Source organism: Squalius cephalus (assembly GCF_949319135.1).
Source record: "Squalius cephalus genome assembly, chromosome: 23".
Lineage (NCBI taxonomy): Eukaryota > Metazoa > Chordata > Actinopteri > Cypriniformes > Leuciscidae > Squalius > Squalius cephalus.
Window position 1 is genome coordinate 1427501 of NC_137144.1, and position 7411 is coordinate 1434911.

General features: G+C 40.0%; 1 protein-coding gene across 2 annotated transcripts in view; it reads right to left on the reverse strand.

Moving 5' to 3' along the window:
• The window catches only part of slc1a2b (solute carrier family 1 member 2b), a 52865-nt gene extending 50842 nt beyond the window's left edge, over window positions 1-2023 (reverse strand). For both annotated transcript variants that reach the window (XM_079858989.1, XM_079858988.1), the window contains exon 1: window positions 1747-2023. The gene's annotated coding sequence lies outside the window, so the exon portion shown is untranslated. The remainder of the gene's footprint in view (window positions 1-1746) is intronic.
• Window positions 2024-7411: the final 5388 nt, after the last annotated feature.

Consider the following 7411-nt stretch of genomic DNA (forward strand, 5'->3'; position numbering starts at 1 on the left):
CAGCATCTTCACCCGTTCTCATGACCACATGTGTTTGAGGTCCACGTTTGGGGGAGGAGGAGGGAAGAAAGGGGTGATGAAGAGCGCGCGGAGAAAGGAGTTGGATGGCACTTTGGCAGCGCCGGCGTTTTCCCAGGAGGATTACTCACGCCGAAAAACACACACATTTATTTGTGGCTCAGCCTTTCTTCCCCTCATCTTTTCACTTCTAACACTCCTTAAGCTGTTTTAAATTTCTCTCTCACACCATTTATCCACTAGTTTTCGGCATCCTGCTTTTCACTTTAATTAGCCTCATATCTTCCTCCTCTGTGAGCCGACAGACGCTCAGTAACGGGAATGTGTTCAGCATGCGTGTCCAGAAACACGACCCTACCCCAGTCACTCGATCTCCTCCTCATTCAGTTCTCCTCAGTGAACGCAGAGCCATGAACTGAACGGTTCCTCACGCTGAACACAGATGTACCTGATGAGTCCTCACGGCATGCTCTATTTCCCCGGGATGCACTTTACATTGATTTCGACTCGACACACCAACCCCCCGCGCTCATTTCAGCCCATCACACCTGCCTTCACGCTGACCTCTGACCCCCAGTACCGATGTGACACGAGTGGGGGAGGAAATCAGGCACACAACGCCTCATAATCCATCGTGTTGCCAAATCAAAGTATGACACAACCTGCACAAATCAAGCTAAAATAAAGGTACTTTCAGAAATGGTTTTATTCTGTCTGTGTCTCTGATGGGTTAGAATAAAAATAACACGAATCACTGGAGGTACAGCATAAACACATTTGCACACATTATGCATCTACACACACACACACACACACACACACACACACACACACACACACACACACACACACACACACACACACACACACACACACAAGAATGGAGGACTTGTACTGAACGTTTTGCCACTCTGGAGCCTCTTTTGATCTCCACCAGAATGAACATAATGGATTATTTGCATGAAGGCTCTCTCACACTTCTCCTAAAACCACACATTAGTCAAGCGGTCCCAGTCAGAAATAAATAAAGCTGGATTTAAAAACCAACACTGAATGACCCCAGATCCTGCTGGATAACCTGACATTTCTGTTTCCTCTTATTATTATTACTATTAAGTTAACAGTTACAGGAATTTTGCAGAGAATGCAGATATCTCGAGTAAAATGCACATTTGACAACAGTTGAATGTACGTGAGCACAATTAATGATGACACTCTCATTTAGTAGCTGATTTTATAACACTATATTAGGTGTCTTTAACTACTACAAATAATTAAGTTAAATGTATTTATTGTGTTGATGTACTGTAAATCACATGTGCTGTTATTGAGGAGGATACGGGTACGATTAGCACAGGTATGTGTGGGTTTAAGGGGTTAATTTAACAGATGTAATTACAGAAATGAATTACAGATGTAATTACACGCAGGTATTTCTATATATAAGTACAATTTTAAATACATGTATGTCCACAGTAGCAAATTATTCATTTAAATTTAATTACATTGTAAAGACACTTAATATAAAGTGGGACCAGTTTTCTTATGATTGTGTGCTTAATCCAGAAAGAAAGAAAGAAAGAAAGAAAGATGCAACGAATTATTTCAAATATACTGAGCGCATTAATACATGTTAATGCAAGTATGAATCTATGAATGACATATTTACAGCTACCACTATGAATCACACACACACACACACACACCGCCTGAACAGCTCTCACTCACCTGTCGACCTGGAAGACTCAGGAACGGGTGAATGTCGCTGTTTTCTTCACTCTTTGCTCGGTTTCTCTCATGCGCTTTGGTGAGGATGTGACGCGTCGGGAGCGCGTTCTGCGGTGTGTGTTGTGTGGTGTGTGTTGTGTGGATAATCCGGTGCTCCGAGCACATCTACAGTCACACTGAAGGAAGACTACCTCAGTGAGAACACAGGCTGTGTGTGTACACACTCCTCCTGCCCCGCCTCGCACCAGCCTCCTCCTGTCTTCACACTCTTCAGGGATTCCGCTCACATTCGTCAGGAAAACTCATTCCTTCAGAACTGACATGTGTTGCTGACAGCAGTAAGTGTGGAGTCAGGGATGTAGAGTGCGAGATAAAAGAATGGAAAGAGAGCAGAAGAAGGTAAATCTGTGAATTTCTACAATCTCATCCGCTTTCCTGCGATCTGCCCTGGATCCAGGTCAGGAGTGGAGCGGCTTTTCTTTCTTTTTCTTTTTTTCGATAAATTGGCATATTTATACGAATAATATCGTACATTGTCGCCAACAATTGGCCTATTCGTTAGTTAATGAATTCAGCGAGAATTTAGGGTAAATAAATCCTAACGTGGATCAGTGGCACTGCTACAATTACGCAAATTTATGCAAATTTAAACATAACACACGCTTACACTTTCTAAATCTAACACATCACGCAAACTAAATTTAAATCATTAAACAACTATCAGTTCAAACATTACAGCTGAACCTTAAAGGTAGCAAAGGCTATAAAAATAATAATGCATGTAGGTAAAAATAAATAAATAAATAAATAAATAAATAAATAAAAGTGTCACTTCTCTGAAATTAAGAGTTTTCAGAATGACACACATTGGTAAGTTCAGTGAATCAGCAGCACGATTATGCCCTGGTTTAGACTCTATATGCATATTGCATGTGTTTTGAATAATTGTGTTCATATGTGGCATGAAACATATAAATCATCCATCCTCCGTTCACTTTCAGACAGCATTGCTCTTTGGCATTGTTAGAGGTTATGAGGTCTCTTTATTGCTGTAGGATAAAGCTTTACTATAAGAAAAGAGGATAGTAATGATAACTTTAAGCTTAGAGATTATATTAAGCACTCCCACTTCAAATCTCCCATATATGAACATATAAAAAATAGTTTACATTGTTTTGGATATTCTTCAGTATTTTTTGGCTTATTGCTCATTTGTTGTGGTCAGAGAGAGAGAGAGAGAGAGAGAGAGAGAGAGAGAGAGAGGGAGAGAGGGAGAGGGGGAGAGTGTTCAGGGCTCTTTCCTCATATATTGCTCATTGACAGCAGTGTATGAAGAGCTCATTCCTCAAGCCTCCGAGCGCCGATGTGACGAGAGATTGATGTGTTAAATATGCATTAAAGCCCAATAAAGCTATAATGGTCCCCCAGGGGCAAGGGCAGGAACTGTGAATAAATCACACCTTAAAATAAATCAATAAATAAAATAGAAAGATTTCTATAATTAATTATGAATAATCACACCTAATCTTAAAATTTGTAATCCAAAATATATTTTCACATCAAATCTCCAAATTAATGTGGAAACAACATAAAGACGGTATTTAAAATGTTTGTTTAATGGGATCTTTTTAAAGGATTGCCCTGAGAAAGGCCAGTATCACTGATACTAATACATCAATACTGATGCGTTTTTCTTTTAATTGTAATGAACTTCACATAACAATTCACATAAACCCATTAGAATGTCTAAGGCTATTTTCAGACTGCAGGCGGACTGTCTGCTCTATTAATTGCGAGTGATGAAATAAGATTTGTGTGTCCAGAAATAATCACTCTATGGGTTGCTGTGGTGACGACGTCATTACGCGTGTATGTGACGAGGCTTTTAAAACAGATGCAGGAAAAATGGACGTGCATCATCTCGATCTCTGTCGATTCACGGTGCAAAACTCCTCCGTCGCACATGAAAAACTCAGCGACACTGGTAATATATGTATATATGTAAATGTATGAATACTTCTGGCATTTCCATCCCTGGTTTGATGTTGTGGTTGTGAGTTGTGCTAAGAGTGTGACACAAAAGACTATTTTAAATCTGAATTGAGCAGTCAGAGTGTTCAGACTGAGACGCATCTGTAAAAAAGCTGATTGGAACCGCATTTCAAAGCAGAGGCGGAACAGGGGAGGATGGAGGGATGGAGGGGCAGGAGGAGGCCAGGCCATGTAGTGGAGGCAAGACAGATCGGGGAGCCAGGAGGGACAGGCTGAGCTGATGGGACTGCTCAACACGATTTGCCAGATATACTGTACACAAGACAAATTATCTCATGTTGAACCACTAGACTAGATACATCAGAGCCAGCGGCAAACGTCAGCAGGACTAGCCGAGGAAAGGGTGATCTCGGCGGGTACATGAGCGCTGAGCGACCGCTGATCGCCTGGATCTCACAACTGAAGTCAAGTCTCCTTCATTTATACAGCGCTTTTAACAGTATAGATTGTTTCAAAGCAGCTTTACAGTGATAACAGGAGATTACAGTAACAGAGAGTGTTTAGGCTTTACAGCAGCTCTAGGATAAAGTTATTGTCCAGCTAAAGTTAGTTTTGATTGATTCACTTCCATCGCACAGATCATTAGTTATTAACTTAGGGGCCGCTAACACGACACCGTTCTAACAGAAAACTCTTAATGCGCTCCGGCCGCTCATCCACACAACAGTGTTTGGTGCTCGAGAACGCAAACCTTAGTGCAGGTGTTGAATAAAAAATGTAAAAAGGCGATATCTTTATAAATAAACCACAGGTTTGAGCTTTACACAACTACATTCTCGCCTGAAAAACTCTTAAATCTACATTTCGTGACACAATAACAGAAGCTTGCTGGTTGGTGCGAGATGCATTCTGGGATACCTGGCTGTCTCAAGTCCGCACAAGTCACCTCTCGATGAAAGAGGTGGATCAGAACACATCCAGGGATTTGAACTGGACTTGGCTAGATGTGAACATTGGATTGGAACAGTACTTGGGCAGCGACCGATGACGTTTCACAAGTACACAAGAACACAAGTACAGACAAGAACACATATTGAGAAACGGCCAAAGGCAAATAGGGAAGGGGAAGCATTGCAACTAAGTGAACAGAAAACACACTTCAAAATAAGAGTCCATAAATACAACAAATGACCTCGAGACAGGGATCTGTCACATTTTGGTTTTGTTTCATGTTCTTGTTTCATGTCTGTCATGTGATCCCCTGTTCTAGTCATGTGATCCTGCCATGTTCTGTGTTGTCATGTTGTCATTGGTTCATTGTTTCATTGTTCACAGGTGTCCATTGTCTAGTCATTATTTACAATGTGTATTTACAAACAATATGCTTTCTCAATGAAATGACTGTCAGTTTATATATTTCTATTTTTATATAACATATCTTCTAGTTTAAAATATCTAAAATAAGTCTCTGATGTCTCCAGAGTGTGTATGTGAAGTTGTAGCTCAAAATACCCCACAGATAATTTTTTACAGCATGTTAAAATTGCCACTTTTGGGGTGTGAGCAAAAACATGCTGTTTGTGTGCGTGTATCCCTTTAAATGCAAATGAGCTGCTGCTCCTGGCCCCCTTTCAAGAAGAGTGACAACTTTTTAGCAAAGCCTGCTTTGTACTGACCCTCTTTCATAAAGTAGTCTGGTGTAAAATGATTAAACGCATTTAGGTAGATTGGGGGGCGCATTCCTTTCAAAAACAAAAGTAATCCACTGCGTCTTCAGCGGCTCAGATGTCGGGAGTACATGAAGACTGCTATGTGCATTCTTAAATCCAACAACAAAACATCTCAATCGCTTAGGAGACATTCTTGTCTACAGCAGCTCCGGCGGCGAAACAATGGCGGCCTGTGTCCAGCTCACTCAGGGCGGGTCTATGCTAATACAGCGGTGTCAGTCAACAGTCGTGGGAGGGGCCTATGCAAAGTGATGTCACTTTTCCCAGAATCTGCGAACGGCTTGTTCTGAGACACTGCTTATGATTTATGGGGATTTAAAAAAAAAAATTATCATTAGGGTGGTTGTGTACACACACTGCAAACACATTTTTATGTTCAAACACCATATAAAAGTGAATTTTGCATAAAAGGTCCCCTTTAAACACAATTTTGATATTACAAGGGAAAGGATGTTACGCACAAACTGTTTGCCACTACACACTCTGATTAAGCACTTTAAGTACCACATGTAAAGACGCTTTTATCTGTTCTGCCAGACTTCTGTCGAGTGGACAGTTTGAGTTTGCTTTTGTAAAGCTATAAAGGCTAAGCACTTTAAACCTCACATTGTTGCATTTACAGTATTACTAAGCACGCTCATTGGAGAAGCATTGTGGCTGGTGGGAATACCCATAATCCTTTGCACTTGAATAATTTAACCCTTTCACGTATAGAGGTCAGTGGACAGCTATTCAAAAAGCCATTTTCTTGTGTATGCATGGGTTTTGATGGCATAGTTGTACATCAACCCCTACAGAGGACCCTAGTGGATCATCCTGTTCACTGCCACCCAGTGGCAAGCCTTTGCATGTGGACTTTTGCTTCTCCAAACCAAGAAACAGAAATGCCTAGTTGCTCCAGAATATCCATTCATTCCTTCTATCCAAAGAGACTTTTGCAGGTAAAAAAAAAAAATGTTGTTGCATCAAGTAACATCTAAAGAGTCAAATCATTGTTAAATCTTCCAAGTATTGATTTTAAATTCTAATTATCATGCATCACTAGCTTTATTTCAGCTACGATTCATAATATTACTGTGACTGCTGTTCTTGAAAATACTTCACTCTGAAAGTTTTTGGCAGTAAATAAATATATTTGAGTGATTAGAATGTAATTTGCAGTTACATCATAAAGTAATCTGACTATGCAATTAAGTGTTTCTCCAAGGTTTCATTTCTCTGCTTGGAAGCCACTTCCATTTCCTGTATCCTTTACCTGTTTTGGACGATCCCTGGAAGTGTGTACTCTTCACCATCACGTCACGTATCCACGAGCTCCAACATCACCTGCAACACAGAAAAAGACTCATCTGACATATCTGGTTTGTTTACCTGCCTGTCCCGCTTCTGCCACGCTGCAAAAATAAACCTGTGTTATACTCACCATCTTGCTGTCGTCGTCTCTGGTATTTCCTGACAGTGTGTTACTTTATGCGTTACATCAGAATGTAATCTGATAACATAATGCATGTTACTTGTAATGCGTTACTTTACCCGTTACATCAAAAAGTAATCTCATATAAAGATACACATTACTTGTAATGCGTTACTTTATGTATTACATCAAAAAGTAATCTCATAACATAATGCACAATACTTGTAATGCCTTAATTGTAATGCCTTCCTATACGCGTTACATCAAAAAGTAATCTCATAAAATAATGAATGTTACTTGTAATGCGTTACTTTACGCGTTACATCAAAAAGTAATCTCATAACATTATACACGTTACTTGTAATGCATTATGCGTTATGTTATGGAAATAGATTTTCATTCATTATTTTATTCATATTAATGATCTTTCCCTATAATAAATCATGTACTTTCCAAATAAGGCAGAAGAAGGTTCAATTGGCTAAGAGCCTGGGCTATGGCCCTATGTTATCTATGTTATGAGTAGCAG